Source organism: Rhinolophus sinicus, linkage group LG09 (assembly GCF_036562045.2).
Source record: "Rhinolophus sinicus isolate RSC01 linkage group LG09, ASM3656204v1, whole genome shotgun sequence".
In the NCBI taxonomy this organism is placed as follows: Eukaryota; Metazoa; Chordata; class Mammalia; order Chiroptera; family Rhinolophidae; genus Rhinolophus; species Rhinolophus sinicus.
In genome coordinates this window covers 4,719,471-4,741,809 of record NC_133758.1, presented here as the reverse complement: position 1 = coordinate 4,741,809, position 22,339 = coordinate 4,719,471, and the positions used below count along the sequence as shown (strand labels likewise).

Genomic DNA, 22,339 nt, shown 5'->3' with positions numbered 1-22,339 from the left:
AGCAATGAATAAAACATAAACAAGTTGAAAACTGATAGAAATTAATAGCTATTGAGAGTAGTATATAATACAATAAAAAACATAATGTGCCTGAAAAAAAAAAAAAAAACCTCCACAAAAATTAAATGATAGTAGAATTGTTTTTCTGATGTGAAGTTCTGAATCAGAATACCAATATTCTGTTAGAGAAAAAAATATCGGGCACATGATTAAAACCTAGACATTAGCTAACTTTATAGGTAATAAATTGCAAGGATAAAGATAACACAAATTCAAACATTAAATATATCTTAAAATATATCTTTAAGCATATCTTGAACAGTAGTTTTATTTTATTACATCCTTATTTCCCTTATTTTATATTACCATTTTCAAAAAAGATAAAACAAGGAGAAAGAAAAAAGCAAAGAGAAAGTGAAGGCAGTGTGAATGCCAAAGAGAGTGTTATACAACAATATTCTTTCTTCAAAGAATGGAACAATAACCATCAAACTCCTGAGAAAAAGAGTGAGTCCACTTGTTGTAGTTCACCAATGTCCCTTATCAAAATAGTTCCAAGTTCCTAACAAAATAATAGCAAATCAAATCCAATATAAAATAAGGGAAATAAGAATGATATACCATGACCAAATGTGGTCTATCCTAGGTGTGTAAGACAAATTCAACATTTGAAAATGAATTAATGTAATCCATCAAATCAGCACACTAAAAAAGAAAAATCGCGTGGTACTATCTATGGGTGCAGAAAACCACTTGACAAAATCCAACACCCATTCACAACAAAAACTAGCAGCAAACTAAGGATAGAGGGGCATTTTCTTAACTTAATAAAGAGCATCTATTTAAAAAAAGTTAATATCATACTTAATTGTGAGGAACTCTAACCTTCCTTTCTAGGATCAGGAAGAAGGCAAGGAAGGCCCTTCTCACCAGTCCTTTTCAGCACTGTCCTACAAGTACTTGCTATGGCACTAAGGAAAGAAAAGCAAATACAATGTATAAAGATTGGGAAGAAAGAAGTAAAATTGTCACTGATGACATGATCGTAAAGACGTGATAAATAACTAATTGAGAAAAAGCCTCTGGGAATAAATAAGTGATTATAGCAAGGTTGCAGGATGCTACATATGACAGGAAAAGAACCAGCTAGAATATGCGTCCCTAACAATAGATGGTAGAGTGCTCTTTGAAACGACTGTGGTGAAGATACTTCTTGTCTTGCCATAAGCAGCGTCTTCTTTCCAGGACTGTGTCATTATCTTTCAAAGGGAAGTTTATCCTAGACCTTTTGTTATTAATATTTTTGCCATTCAGCGGCCGATTTTTGTGGAATTTATTTGTTTTACCTTGCTGATTTTTTTGAAAAAAAGTTTTCTCTGAAAAAAAACCAACAATTATCTTTTTTTCCAACAAAAGAATTACGTACTTTATATTATCTTCTACAAAATGTAATGTGATCTGGCCCATCTGAAATTTTCAAACCGATTTCACACCCTTCCTCCAAAAACACACCATGCACCATCCGTGCTGAACGTATGCCCAGCATAAGGAGAGAATGTAAGGAAAGTGACATGAGGATGGGAGAAAGCGAGGTGGGGATTGGATTACAGGATAGTTCAGATGATGTGGTCTCTTGAGAGTGGTCAAGCTTCAGAAGAAGAGGGTTCTGAAAAGAGGCCTTTTAAGATTGTGTTAACCTACTCACACAGAAGCAATGGACAGGGCTGGCTTAAGGCAAAAATCACCCTTTTACTAAAGAAGTTACATGGCTGGGGTGTGACTACTCATCATGACCTGTCCAGTTAACAATCTATGATAAGGTCACCCTGGGAGGTGACTTTCCGTAGAACCCCTTTTTCGTCCACACTCGTAACTTTTCAGTGGAGGCTTTTCCTCATCTTTCCATACTTGCAGTTCTATTTTCACCACATCCTCAAGTCTGACATTCTGCACATCATTCCATCGTAATTTTATACATGGGTTTCATGTTTGCACCTCTATGCTCAAACGCAAGCCCCTTGGTAGTGAGACAAAGTTGTGTTTGCTTCCTTCAGAGTCACATCTTTCACCCTAAAGCATAGAATGTGTGCTCTTCATCTGGACTCAATAAAAATTCAGTCAGAGAATGGAAAAGTAAATGGACCCAGGGATGAATGAATAAGTGAATGTTAGCCCGGGCGACTTACGATCTAACTTCCAAACAAGGACACTGTAGAGAATTACATGAAAGCATTATTTAATAATTTCACCATACCAAGAGATATAAAATTGAGACTGTCATGGGCTAACCCAGTTCTGGGAAAATTAATAAATATTATCGCCTTACTTGTCAGTTCTAGAATATTTGAACTCTGGGTGTGAAGATAACTGTTTTCACACAGTTTATAAGACATTAAATTCTTAAGCATTTGACAAAAATGGATGATTGTTTTAAAGGCCTGGGTCATACCGTGTTTCCTTGAAAATAAGACGTAGCCAGACCATCAGCTCTAATGCATCTTTTGGAGCAAAAATTAATATAAGACCCAGGTCTTATATAAGACCAGGTATTATATTACATTTGTATTGTATTGTATTGTATTGTATTGTATTGTATTGTATTGTATTGTATTGTATTGTATTGTATTGTATACCTGGTCTTATATTATATTACATAAGTCCGGGTCTTTTAGTAAAATAAGACCCGGTCTTATATTAATTTTTGCTCCAAAAGATGCATTAGAGCTGATGGTCCGGCTAGGTCTTATTTTCGGGGAAACACGGTATATATTAAGAGATTTTTTTTTTTCTGAATTAATGCAAAAGACCATTTTGAGACATTCAACACCATCAGGGCTATCAGTTCAGGCTTGGCACACAGAAATTTAACAGACAGGTGTCACATACAAATTGACTGTTTTCTGGTTAAAACTTTGCACTTATTCTGAAGCCTTTTTGTCAGACAATTTCATAGCTCAGGTAGTATCACACAGCTCTAAATTCACACTTTCAAAAGGAGTCCAGAGTTAATTCGCTGATATCATGACTAGACAGGAAGATTGAGGACAAGTAATGACCACTCTTTAACACCAAAGATCTTCAACACCAAGTTCAATAATATACAGCCTCAACTGCAATTTAGATGTATTTAGTTAGTTAGTTTTAGTTAGTTAGTTTTAAAGAAAAATAAATGATAGCAGGCAGTTTGCTGCCAGGGTACTCAGACATCAAAAAGATGAAAAGGGAAAAAAGAAGATGAAGAAGGAAAGGAACCTGCAGACATTTATATCTATAGCAGCTGGATTGGCATCCTCTGCCTCTGGCATTTGCTCATCACTGACAGACGCACAGGCCAAAATTGGAAACACGATTGATATTGATAGGTGCTGGTGGAATTCATGGAAGGGAATTGTGCAGCTTGCAATAAATGATGAAGGAATTAAAGTCACCACCCTAAAAACATTACCGTATCACCCTCAGTAGTGCTATATTCAATTTGACAGTGGTGTCACCCTTTAACTTCACATGGGTCAGGACCTTTGACACATGGCTGAATGGAAATAACAGATTTGGTATTTTCCATATAAAAGCCTCATAATGTGCATACATTTCAAAGGAAAAATATCCAGAAATATCACTCAGCTGATAGGCTATATATAAGCTAAATGGAATTATCATTATGACTATAAGGAAAACACAGCCATGCTGAATGATATGGGAGTAGTTTAAAGATGTCCATCCTTGAAGCAATTAAGGCCAAAGAATAGAACTTGCCCACAAAGGCAGAGCAGGTGGCAGAGTCCGTTCTTGAAGAAGCAGTCTCTCTCTTCATTACAAGCTTAGTGAGGTTTGTTTACTGAGGATCAAGAGCCAGACACCATTTGGGCTCTGACAAGACAGAGGGTGGTGAATAAACAAAACACAAACAACCCCTGTGTTCAAATAGGGGACAAAGAAAATAAGAAAATAATTAATATGCTCCCTATTTTTATTGCTGTGGAGGACAATAAAAACAGGAATGGAAATAAGAGGTTTTGTTAAGGGGACAAATATAGGGTGCAACAACAGATATTTTTAAAAGTGCTGTCAGCAGGAATGGTCTTATTAAAAAGAAACTATAGCAATGAAATCCTCACCTAAAGAGATGGCAGAAATCAGCCAAACAGCAAGGGGAGAGCTTTGCAGGCCCTGGGAACAAGTGGAAAAATCCACAGGGTATAGGGTGCTGTAGGTGCAGTTAATATGTTTTTCTGTAACTGGAGAGAAGGGAAGAACAAACACTTAATAAAGCTTCCTGTTAGAATGAACACATATTTTTCTGCAAATGTCAGAGGTCTAAACAGATTGCATGACCATAGCTAATCCTGGGGAGCTAAGAAATATAATTTTCCGAGTTAAAGTTTTATAGTTTTAGTTCTTTCATGAAAGTCTATGATCCATTTCAAATTAATCTGTGTTTATGGACTGATGTAGTGTGAATATGTGTGTCCCTCCAAAATTCATATGTTGAAATCCTGATTCCCAATGTAGTGGTTTTAGGAGGTGGGGTCTTCGGGAAGTGCTTAGGTCATGAGGGTGAGTTCCTCATGAATGGATGTAGTGCCCTTAGAAAAAAGACCTCACAGGCCTGCTAGTTGCTTCTGTCATGTAAAGTTACAAGAAGTCAGCAGTTTGCAACCTGGAAGAGGGCTGTCACATGACCTTGTATTCTGACACTGCTTCAATCTCTAGAACTGTGAGAAATAAATTTCTGTTGTTTATGAGCTACCCAGTCTGTGGTATTTTGTTATAGCAGCCTGATGGCTAAGGCACGGACCAAGGTATAAAATGAAGATCCTTTTAAATGTGTGTGGCTACTCAGTTGTCCCAGCAGCATCATTACAAAGATATCTTCACTGCACTTTTGTCAAAATCAATGATCCAGATAAGTATTAATCTACTTCTGTAAATTCTGTTCCATTGATCTAGTCATCTGTTGTGATACTAGTTTCTTACTGTCTTGATTACTGCAGAATTACGTCTTGAAATCAGGTAGTGTCATTCTTCTTTTTTTCTTCTTATTTTCTTATTAAAAAAAAAATCAAAAACTTCTTTTGGCTAATCTTGGTCCTTTGCATTCTCATATGGATTGTGAAATCAATTAGTCGATACATAACAACAAAAAAAAAGCCTACAGGATTTTTAATGCATTGAAAGTATAGATCAATGTGGAAAAAGTTGACATCTTTATGATAGTTGAGTCTTCCAAGCCGTATTAGGTCTTCTGTACTTTCTCTCAGCAATACTATAGGTATCTCAAATAATTTGGGAGATTTATCTCTATTTTCATATTTTTTTGATGCTGTGCTGAATGGTAATTTTTATTTCTTTCAATTTTTGATTGATTCTTGCTAATATATGGAAATGCAATTACTGACCTCTATTCAGTCAATCTTGCTAAATTCACTTAGATTTTTATTGTAAATACTATTTTTTATTGGTTTTATTTTTATGAACAGATTGTCAGTGAACAAAGACTTTCTTCTTCTTGGCCTAGATTTCTTTTTTATTCTCCTTTCTTTGCTTCTTGTTTGGCAATACCAGGCTGAATAGCAGTGATGATTGCGAACAACCATATCTTGTTCCTGAATTTAAAAAACAGTACTTTGTCTTTAACCATTAGGTATGATTTACCTATAGGATTTCTGAAGATGCCCTTTATCAGTTCGAGGAAGATTCCTTCTATTTCTAATTTTCTTACAGTTTTTAGTAAGAATTAATATTAAATGTATTTTTTTTTTTTTTTTTTTTGCCTCTATGTTCACAATAAAATGGTATGCATGCCTGTTGAAACCACTGGAATTTTAGTATTGTCCGTTATATCAGAATAATCCAGCCTATTTTGATGAATCTGAATATATCTGGTATTTTATATTTATTATTTGAAAAATGTTGCTCATAAATATTTAGCAGGTCCAATATATACCTCTTTTTCTTGCCCTATGGATTAAAATTCAATTAGTAATGGTCTGCGTATACCATTAATGTAGAGTAGTTTCTCTCTCTAACCAAACCATTTTTACAAAGTGTGCTTGTTTTAGTGGCTGTTGATATACTTACACATGAAGCCATGCTGTAATGGACGCTTTTTGTTCTCCTTGATTTTCTTAACTGTGTAGTTTTCGCTTTTTAAAAAGCTAAGGAAAATAGCAAAATAACAATGCTAGCAGTAATTATAGTAATAGCAATTATTAACTAACCTAAAATGTACTCACTGAATATGTATGGGCTGTCTTCTTGGGCAAAAACTTCTAATAAATACCTCCTATAGGATATTCATAAATATATAATCAAGTTTTTCTCTGCAAGTAGAAAGAATTCATCATTAAGATATTATTCTATGGACTTTAAATAAAACTATAAAAGTGAAATTTTAGTGCACAAAAGTCACCACATCTATTAATGACTTGAGGTAGTAAAAATGAATTGTATTGATCCTATCAGTTTTCAAGACTATGGATCATGCATCCTTAAAAAGAAAGAAACATTGACTTTTTAAAAGATACGTTTGGTCCTATTCAAAAAAGGAACAGCAGCATTTTTATGATGCTCTATTGATAGCAGCTTATTCCCTAAGGATCCTGCTTTTCCAAGGGAAAAAAAAATGATATGGAAAGATTGTTAGTTTGAAACCTTCTGAAAAGTGCAGATAAGGGTTAGAGAGTTCATTGTACTATACAATCAGATCCATCTTATATCTGTACAGATCAGGGGAATAGATTATGCTGTTCCCCATCTCTACTCTTTCATGGTCAGCAATCAAAACAGTTCTGGAATAAAGCACCCAGCACCTACTTGACTTCTGTGAACAACCAATCACATCTTGTTAACATAATGTAAAATATGTGGTCTTTTAGTCGGAAGTGACACTATTTTAATAGCGTCACAATTTGCTCCGACACTTCGGTCTTTGGGTAGTAAGACATTGTAAATGACTGTGGCGAGTTAACTGTCTGTCTTTTGCAAATTGAGTGAAAAGCAGTTTACAGTGGCCCTTCAGACTGCAAGAAAGCAAGAGAGCTCACATATAACCTCATTAAATAAGGCAGCGCGTCTAAGTGGCATCCAAAGCTATTAAACAAACGAGATTGGTCCATAATAATAAGAAACATATTTCACATCTGTTGCGCAGTTCAGGGCTTTTAACAGGCAATAGGCGTCACATGCTGGAAAGCGTCGCATTCCGCATCGCTATGTCATTGTCAGTAGGCGCTCGCCCTCCAAAGAAGCACTTATCTCCTACACTTTATTGCTTGATAGCTTGCTGATTGCTTTTACAAAGCAATAAATTGATGGCCTGATTCAGTACTGACATTAGGTTATGTTCATTTTCTGTGATTGATGTGCTGAATTAGGACTCTTGTATTCTTTTCTGTTTAGGAATATAAAATTCTAAACAGGCCTGTCTGATGTCACAGATAAAGCAGTATAACAGATGCCAAATGAGCCACATTTATTCGTTTAAATAACTAACTGGCTTTTCCCTTTAATAACAGTTTCATAATTTATGTTCTAAGGTCTCCATTTCCAATTAAATTGTCTAGCCCCAATTTTTTTAATTGAAAAAAATAGGGTATTGCATTTTTAAAAATTGCGATTTCAGAGCCGATGCAGTAAAGTATACAAAATCAGAATAGATAAATTATTAATAAATCAATTAGATAAATTTAATCATTTACTTTTTAAATTTTAAAGACTATTGTTTTCCATTAACTGGAGTTACATTGCTTGATTTTGTAATTTTAAAATAGGAATGAAACTAGAGACGTAAAAATAGGTAAAACAGTAAAAAAAAAAAAAAAGAAAAAAAGAAAAAAAAGCTTTCTGTTTTATGTTTCCACTCTTTTTTCAGAAAATTCAATAGGGAACTTTGATTGAAATGACATTAGTATTAACCACATCCCCATAGAAGCTAGCAAAATTCAGCGCTAAGATTTTTAGATGTCTTTAAGAAAATCAAATAGCAAATGTATTTTTAACCCAGTATATCAAATGACAAACACTCTGAGGCATAATTAAATGATCTCTTTTGACCAGTGTTCCCAATTGGGCATGATTTTCCCCCTAGGGGACTTTTAGGAATGTATGGAGACACATTTGATTGTCACAGCAGGGCCATTGCTGCTGACATTAGTGGGTGGCAGCCAGGATTTATGTTAAACATCTTACAGTGCAGAGGACATCCCCCACAATAAAGAATTATCAGCGCCAAATGTCCAATGTGAGGAGGTTGACAAAACTTGCTCCAGGTACTTGAAGGAAGCAAATGTATAGCGTGGGACTTCCTGCTTGATAAGTACTGTACCCTTATCCTTAATAAGCTTATTAAGATAAGACACAGACAAAGCTACCATTGAAATAGCAAGCACATTCTGTTGGATTCTATCCTACTTTGCATGGTCCTAATTTTTAACTGCATATATATTTTATGTGCACGTGCATACATTTTTGAAGAAGAAATTCTGAGGAAAAGAACTTCTGAAAAAAAATAGGGCTTTACATTAGTGATATGAAGCCACTATAATACCTTAAGAAATGCATAGCAATTTTTATTCTTACTCAAAAGCTTGCAATTACAGTTATACCAAAGACATTTCAGGATAGTTGATGAGCTGATCGTGTAAATAAAAGTCATTGATTATATGACTATTATTATTTCTTTTGCTCATTTATATGGTTTTGAACGTTTAATATGTTTTTTAAGTTTCCCATTACTACGCTAACTACCTGGGATAAATACTGAATCACATATCAATCTCTTCTAGAAACACTCTCCTAGAATGCACAGCAGTAGTGTTCTATCAGGAATCTGGGCAAGTTATATATCAAATTGAACATAAAATTAAGTATCACACAGTTCAATTAGGTTATTACATACTATAATTAATATATGTATGTAATAACCTAATTGTCATTTAATGATACATCATAAGTTTGTTCTCTAAAGACTCCTAGTCAAGAAAAATGTTATGATGCATGCTTGATTAAATTGATGGAAAATAAATTCTAGAGGCTAAAACCGGGTTTCAATTTAAGTTCTATAACTTGTCATTTCTGGGCCAGTGGACAATTGCTTTTTTTTTTTTTTTAAGTAAATTTATTGGGGTGAATTTAGTTAGTAAAATTATATAGGTTTCAAATGTACGTTTCTATAACACATCATCTATTTATTGCATTGTGTGTTTACCACCCAGAATCAGTTCTCCTTTCATCACCATATTTGACCCCGTTTACCCTCTTCTACCACCTCCTTCCCCCTTGCCCTCTGGTAACCACTAAACTGTTACCTGTGTCTATGAGTTTTTGTTTGTTTGTTTGTCTTGTTCATTTGTTGCTTCCAGTTTTATATTCCACATATGAGTGAAATCATATGGGAAGCTAATAATTTTTTAATAACGTTAAACTTCAACTGCCTAATTTATAAAATAAAGCAAACATTAATTCATAAATTCAGTGATGGGTGTGAGGATTACCTGAGGTAATGTGGTAAAGAATTCAGCAAATTTTGAACCATAATAATTTTTAGTGTACACTTAGCAAATATGTAAATCTTGTGTTCCAAATAGAAGTCTTGTGGCAAACGATTCAAAGAGAGTCTTAGACAGGAAACCATTTGGCTGGGAAAATGTTTAAAAAAATGTCTGAACTATCGTCATAATGTTTGCAAGGCTTCTGAAGATAGCAACAGGGCATTAAAATGTTACACAAGGTGTTCAATTCATATATTTTTTATTTGTTGTTGAGAAAATTCCCAGGAAGAAATTTATGGACCATTATTTGAAGGAAATGATCTTGTGTCAAGAACAAGTGGGTAATGTTTAGGTTTTCATGACACACGTACCAGACATTCCCCTCTAAGAAGCTTCATACACTCATGTGGCCCAGGACCCCAGGCAGGGCTGACTAGAGACGCCACGGGACTTGATGGGCATGGAGATTACGTAGGCTCAGTAGAGAGTCCTTTAAGACATGCCACAGAAAATAAACTTCTCCAAGTATGACCACGTCAGTGACCCCAAATACAGAGGACTATGGGAAAGTAGTGGGGGCTTTTGGTATTATTATTTTTCACCTGCCCCTAGGAGTTGACCATCACTTGAATACCACAGTTTGGGAGCACCTGTGGGGGAGGCGAACGCTGTCTTGCTTATCTGTCTAACTTCTCCAACATCTAGGAAATAATGGGTGTTTCATGAAATCTATTGCAGATAAGGGCCAAGGAAGACGCGTGTGAGTGTGAGTACCTTATGATAGTGTGAAATACCTATAGAGAATCTGTTTCCTAGAGAAAATAAAACCAGAGGGATGTTATTAATGGTGTGACATTTCTAGTTTCTATGAAAGTGTTCTCTCTGATTTCTAAAGCAAAGTACAGCAATGTTAGGATGAAAACATTATAAGTGTAGAAATATGAATTTTGAATGTGTATGTTCCTGGCTGGGTTTATCTTAAACTGCCATGTGGTGATTAAATACCCAACTCACAGGCAGGTTTTCTTTGAACCCAGTAGTTAAAATTAAACCTGGATATTGGACCACATGTATCCTTAACTAGTGCTTGGGCAACTTTGTTATCAAAAGTGGCAAAAGCACTTCATTGAGACATTTTCTGTTCCATGCACAATAAAATGAATGCAATATTAATATGAATTATGCAAATAAATGAGAACAAATAAACAAAATGGGTATGAAATGGAGTTAGAGGCATACCAACATTGGCTGAGAAGAAATTGAAAGGGAAGCAAGTCACAGACAGAAGTGAAACGCTGCCCTTCCGTCTCTGCTCACGCCATCTCCCTAGGATGGCGCGCCTGTCCCACACAGCTGAACAATACACACACAAACTTGAGCATCATCTGGACAGCTTCCCCCAAGAACACACACGATAGGGAGAACCACGCATGTCTCTGAATTATCTTACACTGCGCCCTTGTGTCCCATGTCACGATCTATCTTACAGCTACTTTTGTACATTTTTATTTCATCTGCCCAGACTCATATCTCAAGAGGGCAGCCTTTGAATTTTTCATCACTTTGTTTCCTCAGTCCTTAGCAGAGCACCCTAACCACAGTGGATCTTAAATAGCACTGGTTGAATAAGTGGATGATAGGGAAGGATTGAATAGATGGGAGGATCTGTGCTCTTCAACCATTGTCAATGTTTGAATAAGCTGAGATGCCTGCCTCAAAGTCTTTGAAGTTACAAGTATACGTGGTTTGATAAGCCTCTCTCGTTCTTTATCCCTCACAGAGATCAAATCCTTAATTCCGTATGTCAAGGAACCTATGAATTAGGTTTCTGAACATTTGAAAAAAACTAATGTTTTTCAAACAGGGAAATAATATATCTTAACTTGTGTGCGTGGTATATGTTTAAATCCAGTTATTTTCTACAGATAAATATGATATATAGCAGCATAAAGGGAGTTTAAAAGTAGACTGGTAATCTTTGAATCAGTTTAGTGAGATTTATGAGACATTTAGCATTATCTTAATACATTTAAAATATTTAATTGCTATTCTATTGTACTAAATAAGCCTAGTGTACATCACATGGGCTGTAAACAAACATCTCTAACAGTGACGATATATACTATGAAATAATTGTATTATTATGCACAATATACAGACACGCCAGTTTACGGAAGAAGAGTGGGTGCACTACAACTGCTTTGAGAACATGGTGCAAACATTGCGATATTCAAAAGGCCGGTATCAAACATCACGAGAGTGTGATGTTAACTACTGGAACTGGTTCTAGAAAGAGGATCAGAGTTTCTTGTAAATGCAAGGATTTGTCCCTTTTTGAATCCTTTCTGTCAAGTATCTTTAAATTTGAACCTGAGTTTATTTTACTCAGCATTGAGTTGGAAAATATGATAGATGTTCCTTCTAATTATATTTGTCAAACTATTAGCCAAGGTAATGCAATGGAAGGCATAGGACTGCACTTTTCTCTTTTCTTAAGGAATGACAAGTATTTACTCAATTTACGAATATCATTTTGTAATTCATGAATGAGTATTTATATTAACAGCTCAGAACTAATAGGAAAATACATTAGTTTAGACAATATAGATGTTCTGATGAAAGAAAGGGTACTTTATTTGTCTGAGTTCACTGCTGTATATTCAAATAGCATGAGCTTTAGTCTTAAAGAAAATTAACAAGTAAAACCTAAATATGAAAATTAAGTCAAGAGAATAAATGCAAACAGGAATAAGTTTTTTGACATATTATGAGAAAGAACATGCTTACAGAAAATGAAAGGTAGATTCTTTTTATTTTTTTTAATTTAGATATACCTTTAATGAGGTTCATTTTTCAGTGTCTTCAATGGAGAAATATATAAAAGGAGAGAAAAATCAGAGAAAATATAACAAAATGGAAATAGCCAAATATCTTATAAAGTTAATAATGTTTTTCGTTATTGTACCCAAAAGAAGAATGTGTTCCTGATATCCAGTAAATTCACTCGGCATTTCATAAGGATTTGAACCCCTGCTACTTTGTTATTTTCAAATGTTTTTCCAAGTATCTATTAATTTTCTGTACACAATCAACTTCCCTCAATCTTAGGTCAATGCCCTCTGAGTTTTAACCTGTTAGTTCACATGTGACCATTCAATTGTTTGGTTAAGGATAAAAGACAAGTTACTTTTGAGTTTATTGTTCTATCTTCTGATTCAGTGCTTTTCCTTCAGTGTCACTTTGACTACACACATAAAAATGAATATTTTCCATTCCCTAAGTCATTTTGGAATTGGACTGTTGCAAGAAGTCCACATGGCAGTTTGGGTTTGATTTTTTCTATTCATTAAAAACTACTATAGATACATCTATTCTTTGTATTTATCATTGTTTTGTAAAATAATTGAATAAGAACTGAAGGATATTTTGAGTACTTTTCCTCCATAATTAGCAAGTATGCTAGTTTTATTTCATACGCCCATTGAAATTATTTTGTCATAACCTGCCATCCCCTGCAACACACACACACACACGCACACACACACACAGCCTATAGTAGTTAGTACTATGTGAATAGCCCTCTATCCTCAAGGGAAGACTGAGAGACTGAACTATGTGTTTCTCCCTGAAGTCACAATAATCAGTCATTACAGAAGTAAAAGGAAGCAAAGGCTTAGGAAAGATATTTTGACTGCATTAGGAAATGAGAATTCTGCCCTCATTTTTCCAAATAGAAAAGAAATATTCATTTTCCACTGAGCTTTGAGCAGCAACAAAAAATTTTATCTAACACCTCAATTAATAATTTTCAGAAATTCAATCAGAATAGTAAATTACACGTTTGATTCTCTTTTTTTTCAGAATAGAGTATTACCTTTGAACTTAAAAGAAAATAATTACGAGACATCTAATGATTTACAAAAATCACTAAACAAAAATCTGTAATTTTAATAAATAGTGACAGTAGAAAGAAAGAATGTACTGTGTGAAGAAAAAAGTTCTCATTCAAAATATCACCAAAATTATTTTTAGTATTTTAATACTTTATTAACTATAGTAACTTGTCTTGATATTCAGCGGAAAAAAATGTGAATACTTTGAATGTACACAAATACATCTTTGCAAATTCCAAAAATGATATCTATATATCATATATATATATGTCATATGATAAATATATATGTATATATATGTATATATACATATATATATTTCAATTACTTTCCTATTAGGACTTAAGATAATATGCATGCAAGACCTATATAAAAATAAATATTTTGTATCAAAATAAATTCTAAAATCTAGTAATTTTTATTTTTTTTCCTTTGTAATCAATCATGCCCAATCATTTTCCAAGACCCAATGTATTTATCACTATTTTGTCTGCTGGGAAGCTCTTTGACTCTTAAGACTCGAGCAATTGAGTTAGTTTTGAAGGGACAACAGTGGATAACTACTAAGACCCAAGATGGGAACACAGAGTGGGGAAAAGTCAGACTTCTTTACTCAGTTTCCCTTTTAGGTTTAGAGGCACGACATGGAAAGTAGCATAAGAGAACCAGTAATGAACAGAATGGATTTTTTGTGTTACTTTGTGGTTTGGTCTGTGGGTGAAGGGAAATTTCCCCTTTCCCCTCTCAGATTTTTGGCTAGTCAAATAATTAAAGTGACATAAGACAGGTCAAAGGAGAAAACAATGAAATTTAATTACGTATGCACAACAAGGGTTCCATAAAAATAGGGATCACAAGGACAAATGGAGTCGATAAGAGTTATATGCCATCTTGAGTTTAAGAGAAAGGGAGTTGTGGTGTGTAACTTCAAAGGGCTGGAAGGCAATTCACATGGGGGTGGTGAACAAATGTTTGGGGGCCGTCTTAACAAGGGGACACAGAGGACTCGGATCACATGGGCCTTGCGAGGTGCCTCTCCGTCCATCACACGAGTTCCTATTAAACTACAGTCACCTAGGACGTCAGCTCCCTTCCTGGAGCTGGTCCTCTATCTAAATTCTTTTAACATTTATGGGGAAGTTCACAGGTTCTTCCTGAGTCTTTTGTTTCTTAAAAATAACCAGCTTAAGATACTCGATATCCCAAAGTTTGCCCACCTTCAGGTCCAAACCAGAGGCTTTTATTTTCCTATGTTCTCACTAAAGTTTGTGTTCACAGTAACTATTTTCATGACGTGAAAGCAGCAGACAGCATCAGTAATGAGTACATTTTTACACCATAGTTACTTGTGGAACTTTATATTGTCTCATTTCCCTTTTACTTTGGTTACTTTGCAAAACTACATCAACAGAAATAAAAAAGAGGTAGTTTGAAGTTGCTTATAACACCTTGCAATTAGACAAAATAAGGTTGAAAGTTCACAGGTTCCTCCTGGGATAAGAAATGGTTTTAAGAAATTCCCCCAAAGTTGAAATGGTCTCTGAGGCATACAGTGTGCCCCACCTACATCTCCCAAATCCATTCTTTTTCCTCTGATCAGCATATAAAACAATTAATTACTCGTCTCGCATCTGACAGAAAAACTCTGTTTCTGTTACACGATACTGCAAAATGAGATTTTGGATTGAAGCAACAGGAACAACGGAGCAAATTCAATTCAATTATGTCTCCTCTCTCCATCTCCTAAATAACCACATGTAAATAAATAAGTAAAATCCCACCTCTGTCCTGTCAGAATGGGTAAGGAAATAATATGACTATTTGTCTCCTTGAAAGCATTACCACTATGAAACCTATATATCGATCCATCCTCAGCCATCCCTTTGGGATAGGGATCTGTTCATAAAAATCCATTGAAATTCTCCCTTTTATATATAATTCTTAAACACTGTCTCCCTTTACCCCTCTGAATACATACCCACAAATGTCATTAAATGAGCTTGAGTCTCCACAGGTACACAAGAAATGAAAACTTTAATACAATCCAACAATATGCCTTCATTCAAAGGTTGAAAGAAAGCAATTACAAATGTTTTGCATTTCCTCAAAATGCATTTATCAAAATGCATGCTTGAAAATACCATAGGAGATCTATTAAAAGATGATTGATGAATTGTTTTGCAGTTGCATAGCTCAGAGCATTTCCTTTTATCCAAGTAAGACATTACCCAAGGGGCAGGAGGTTTAGCTAAATAAAAAAAATGTTTTGAGTCTCCTGCCAGGTAGTGGCAAAGAAAAAAAAAAAAATTGCCTTCCTAGCTTATGAGCTTTAGTGCACCAGCTATAGTAACTGTCATTCACCATGGATTCCTTCCTCCGTGGGAGCCTTACACACTTACCTCAAGGTTTATGATGAAAGGCTGCACTAAGTAAACCTGAAAATCCCCCTAAGCTGGCAAGAAACTCAAAGCAACTTAAAGATGATTCATTGCTCAGACCATCATTTTTTATTTGCAGGAGAGTGGAAAGCCATGGCTGAACCCAAGGGCTTCATTCCTTCTTTCCTTCCTTCCTTCCTTCCTTCCTTCCTTCCTTCCTTCCTTCCTTCCTTCCTTCCTTCCTTCCTCCCTCCCTCCCTCCCTCCCTCCCTCCCTCCCTCCCTCCTTCTCTCTTTCCCTTTCTACAATTTTCTTAAGGGTAATGTTTAAATTATATCTTAGAGGAATGAAAAGTTTACTTCATTGTTTGATGTTTGACTGCTGGGAGAGTTTAGGCCTCGTGCCTCCCTCTTCCCTCTGGGCCCGCACCTGGGCAAGCAGAAGAGATCACCGGCAAAGTCTCCTTTGGCTGCAGTGGGAGATTCAAACTGCTCTGCACACTCAGTTCTCTGATGGGTCCAAGCAAAGTTATTATTTTCAGTTTCTCTATTGTAATCACAGGAATGATGACTTTGAAACTTTTTACATGTGGTAACTTCAAGAATCTGACTTTTAAAGCTGCTTTTCAGCTTACAACCAATATTGTAATCTCTATTTTCCATGAATTCTTTTGTTTTCTCTTTCCTCAAGGGCAATGGTCTTCAAGTTTAAGGTCTATTTTTAATGGAGTAAAGGCTATGTAAATTGAAGAGTAGAAAGATAACTAAAAGTTGCAAAAACAGATCAGATAATCCATTATAATAATATAATTCTACTGCCTACTGTTATGCTCTCAGGAACTCTCTGATTAACAGGAGGGATATGGTAATAAATATACCCATGCAATACCATTTGAAGAGTACTTTACTGTTAATGCTTTTGGTGATAGAGGGTTTTCACAACTCAGTTGCAGAATTCAGGAGGGACTGTCTCAAGAAAGTGATACTACAGTAAATTCTGGAGTTGCCATGCAGACAGAGGGAAATTGTGTGCAGACAGAAATGACAAAATATACCAATGGTTAAAGAATTGAGGAGTTTTGGGGTGAAATCAGCATAGGAGAGAATGTCTATATCTATCTATCTATTTATCTATCTATCTATCTATCTATCTATCTATCTATCCTAATATTTTAAAAAATGTCAACAGAGGAGTGATTATTTTAAATCCTGGTGCAGATAAAATTATTCAATGGGTAGAGAATCTTCTTGATCAAATAACACATTTTGGTATAAGAGGATGAGTACACATCTCATCAATATACAATTTTCAGCAAAGTTAATTGGTAGAGTTTACACTCCATGTTTTCTGAATAAAGGAAAAGCAAACAAACAGGCAGTGTCTATAAAGAGCCTAAATCCCCCAAGCATCCAGCTATAAAGTGTTAAAAACGACAAGCACAAAGTAAGTTCCTGCTTTTGTGGCATTCAGAAACACTTTATAACAGTTATTTATCGAATGTCTACTTTCTGTAAAGCAAGTGCGTTTGGCGAAATCAGGGAGGGGCAAATATGGCTTAGACATAGATCATCATGGCAAAAATCTGTGTTCTCAAGAAATGTTAATTCTGATTAGAGAAACAGCTATAAAGGTGTGCGCACACACGCGTGTGCACACACAATTAATAACTTACAATTAAAAGTAACTCAGTAACTTTAATGAATTTAAAAGTAATAGATCTGGAAAATATAAATGTCTACAAAGTTTCTGCTGAAATTAGGAAAATAAATAGTGGATACTTAGGGAATTTTTTAAGGTAAATATTTAGATTTTCAGTATTTTTATTTTTTTGAAGGTTTATTAAGTGCTTTTTATGTAGTCATAACCCATAGGTTTTCTTTTAATGGTGGTTCTGTGCCATGTTCTCAGTGATAATGGCATCTAACTCTTTTGTCAGTGATCCAGTTTGCAACATAGTCAATTAAAACAGTTTATCACCACCAACTAGTTAAAAACACAATTTAAAAGTGTGGAAGCAGACAGTCTTTGAAAGGCTGGTTGTCACAAGTTGTTAATCAACAATGGATGCTAATAATAACAATGCCTGTTATTATGGAGCGATTTCATGGAAGATACTATGCTTTAAATTCATTATCTTATGTAGGCAAACTAATGATTATGATTCTCATTTCCGAGTCGGTGAAATTGAGAATGGGTGAGACAACTAAAGGCACTTGGCTAGAGAATAGGAGATGTGAAATTTTACATCTAAATATGTCAAACTCCCAGTCTTCTTTTTAACCAAAATGTTACACAGCTCCTTGGAGGGATAAAATGAAAAAACTTGGAGTCCTAATGGCAATAGCTACAGAAAGGAAGACAAATCAATTCTGTAATGCTTCCCTCGTCTACACTCCTCCTTTGCCACACACACACACACACACACACACACACACACACGCATCATTTTGTGGCACTCATTTAAACTTGATATTAATTGTAATAAAGCGGTACATTATCTTTCTATTGCTTTCTTCAAGGACAAATCTGGGGCCTGTAATGACATTATTCACATCCTTTACCTTATTCCATGTCCCTGAAGCCAGGTTTTTCCTAGGGTGTCACAGCAGTGTGCAAACAAGACTTATAAACTGAGAAGCCTTTACCAGAGGAATTTCATATGCTGCATGGTGTACTTTTTTGTTACAGATTAGCAAACATTTTGTAACAAAGATTTATACTACACACATGAATGCATACCTTGTTTAAAAACAATACATACAATGTCTGTTAATCCCATGTCATTAAATTGAGAGGGAAAAAAATGACATATGACAGTCACAGAAGTGTCCCAGAATTTTTGTTAGTAATTTCCCCAATAAATTTTAAAAACTCCTTGAAGTTTTGAAACTTGCTAGGCTTGAGTGAGAGTAGTGTGTGGAAGATAGTCATACGTATATTCAGAGATAGACAGGGTTTTTGTACGTACACGAAGAGCTCATTTTCTCAGGCTGGGGTCTTTTGAATCTTCCGTTTATGGCCAGCAATCAGGGATGGGGGCTGTTTCTCTAAACCGTGTGTCTACACCCGCTGCTCCTCCCTGCCTGCAGCCTGTCTCAGACTGGTCGATTTCCTGAAGGATTTGGGGATAAGTTTCCTTAGCTAGTGGTAGCCTTTGACTCTGGGTCATTTCTTGTCCTGGTGTCCATCATTTCTGGCTCTGAATGGTCGCCTGCATCTTTCTCTTCCACTAGTAGTATCGTCCTGTGGGTATTTTGGGGTTGTTTGCTTCTCCAAGCTAACCCTGCCTTTTTTCCATCTTTCAGCAATTTTTCAAGCTTTGGTGTGCTACAGACTCTGTTTTTTTCAACATAGACCTTGCATAATTATACATTTGTGACTATGTCTAGGTTTGGAGCAATGTTAGAGACAACCCCACCTTAACTTAATCCGCTGTATTATGCCTGAGTAATCCCCATGCCTCCTTCCAAGATTCACAATAGCTGTTATGTATTTTGAAATCTGTAATTAATTTCTGGTAGTCAGGACTCCCTTTGCACTTTGTTCATTTTATTAACCGCACTTATCACTTTGTAATAAAAGTACTTCTGCCTGTCTGAGGCCTGTATTAAGCTTTGAGCTTCTGGTTCAGAGAATGTAGTTGTTTATTTTCTAATCTAAAGCCCAGTCTGGAATATAAAATTGTTATTAATAAATATCTTTTGAACTTTTACTACAAAAGGGATGTAACATGATAAAACTGAAACAACATTTATTCAGTTAAAAGATTAATTAAGGTAAAATAATTATTCATAATAGTTTTCTTGCATATAAATGTTCATATTTTATATCCTTTCAGTAGAATAGTTTAATTGTAAAATGAATAGTGGTAAGAAAATAAAAATTAGACTAGTTGCCCTGGAAGTAATTGAATAAATGCCTAGCACCTTTTAATATTATAAAACTTTCAATGAAAGCTGTTTTAGCCTGTGATTTAGATTTACTCTTAATAGTAAAGAAAACACAAACAAACAAAAATTACGAATCCCTTTCTTCCCAAAAGAACAGTTAAAGAGCAATGTATTCAGCAATCGTGATAGGAAATATTTTCTTTATTTGGATGCTGTGCAGGGAACAATGGTAATCACCTGTCTGGAGGTGAGTTACAAAATCACTGACAATAATAAGATACACTTGAACTCTACCTCTGGGAAAGACGATACCTCAGAGCACAGAATCAAAAGCTCTCCAGGCAGAAATAAACAACTAAGTCAGAGATACGAAGTTGCACTGTTCCACTCTCAGAATGAAGGCTCATGCTTAAGCACACCCTGAAGGAACCGGCTACTTCTTGCTTTATTTTGTTTGTTATCCTTATTGAAACTGCTTTTTAAATTACTTGTATGCTTTTAGGAATTCAATAATCAGAATTTTTCACTTTCATCAAAGTCACATTACAGTTCATCTAGTCCTGCCTTTTAATGAGTTAGAAAGCTAAGACCAAAGGTTAGCAAAGATGCCTGTGGGGACAGAGCCCCAGAGAGCAGTTTCCAAGCTCTCGGCCTCACATAGAAAGGTGCTGGCTCAGATAGTAGATGGTCATCTAGTAGTTGGCCATCGGCTGTTACCGGTTAGCCATTAGCCACTGATATAACTGCCATGGCTAAGCTAACAAAGTGGTGGTGTAGTGGCATGGAGATGTGGCGTCCTGGCGTGGTGTGGCGTGGTGGATGTGGGTTGCAGATTGCAGAGAGGCAGATTGCAGCTAGCAAGTGAGGTTGGTTGGCAGAGACAAGTGGATGGTGTGTTGCGGATCGTGTGGCTCCTGCTTCCTGTGTCTCCAACCCAGCCTCCAGTGAGACTATAGTGGTATGACTCCCCTACCTATGGCTCCGTGGGTGTTCCTTTTTGGCCTCGCCATATCCTGCGGTCTTATGTGGGGAGCGGGACTTGAGATCCCAGAAGAGACCCCACCTGTCACCCCGTGTGACAATGGTAAATCCACACATCTTCTCTTCCAGGACAGCCCAGGAGTTTCTCCATAATTGCTTTTAAGGGTAACCATCATCATCATCATCATCATCCTTGAATTTTTTTGTGTTTACTTTTCAAAATATGCTTAGAAAATAAACATTTAACAGATACTGGTTCAAACACCTGAAATAGTACTTTTCAAAAGAAACTGAATAAAGGGATGGATGGGATAGCACGGGGAGATGGGCTGGGCTGGGCTGGGCTGGGATCCAGAATATACTACACAGAGCCAGAGTACTTCTTGAGTGAAGCAGAGATGATGGTGTGAATTACTGGCCTGAAAAAGAAGAGGCTGAGGTGCTTTTCAACATGGCAGAGGGTGTTTTAACTTTAGAAATGCATTTAATCGTCTAAAATGGACTCACGGCAAATACCAAGAGGATGGGTTTTGAAGATAAAGAAAAGACCATGAGAAAGAGTGAAAAAAAGGACAGACAGTGAAGCAAAGGAATACTGAATCCCTAGTTAGATTGCAACAGAGAGCAGGAACTTACACCCACAACTTTTTCTTCTTTTTTTTTACCAGAATTTTGGTCTCGTTTAAAACTCTAAACATTTTACTTAAATTTACTGCTTACAAGCAGTCCGCAGAAATTTTGTTTTACTTTCTTGAATATCTTGAAAAATAGTAGATTTTATGTTGAAAATTGTACTGAAATCAAGTGAAAATTGTTATGTAGCAAAAAATAAATGAATAAAAATATAAATCATTTTAGAGTCTCTAACAACATGAAATTAATAAACACTGGAGACAGCTGTCTTCTACTTCCTATGACCTGTAATGAAGACTGGTAATATATAAATATGTAATATATAGTTATGTATTTTCCTACACGTGACTTATATATGCTGCGTACTAGTACATAGATGCTACTCCAGAAATAATTTTCATTTATATTGCTTTGAATCTAAGAGGAGAGTCTTACAAATCAGTGGAGACTTTTCCTCAGTGGATACTTTTCTGCAAGCAGAAAACTGTAACATCACATGAGATATTAAATTGGATTGGTCTTGGAAGATTTTCAATGCAATGAAGTAAAATCCACTGGGGATTAATGGGCCGCTGAAACCAAGGTTTCCTTCTCCCGGGCAGGCCTAAAGCAGAACAGGAGGGCTTGCATGGTGCAGAAACAATAGTGTGCAGTAAGGAGTGTGACAGGGGACTCAGGGCAAGTCACCCTAAGTGGTCTGTTACATAAGCGATTGTGTCACGTCACGTTAGTCCACTCTGTTGAAGATGATATACTAGTTACTTTTAAATAGGCTAATATTTTCCAACTATGATTAAGTCATACAAAACTAATACATGCGGAGTTTAAGATACCGGTAATGTACTATATTTCACTCCAATTCATATCAAGACTTTGTAACTAAATGAAGAATCCATTCACAAAAATTATCCAAATAATATTATACTTTAAAATAAATAGTTTTATCTGTTAATAATTAATATTTCCAAAAGTGTAACTCTTCTTTCACTTTAGTTTTTCTAAAAGTTGTGTGAAAAATAAGAGTTAATTTAAGAAAACCCAACATTTCCAAAACTATTATCATAATTTCAAATAAG

At 35.5% G+C, this 22,339-nt stretch overlaps 1 long non-coding RNA gene across 1 annotated transcript in view; it reads left to right on the top strand.

Annotated features, from left to right (window-relative positions):
• The window catches only part of LOC141573126 (uncharacterized), a 541,235-nt gene that overhangs the window by 266,351 nt on the left and 252,545 nt on the right, over window positions 1-22,339 (top strand). The gene's annotated exons all lie outside the window — the stretch shown is intronic.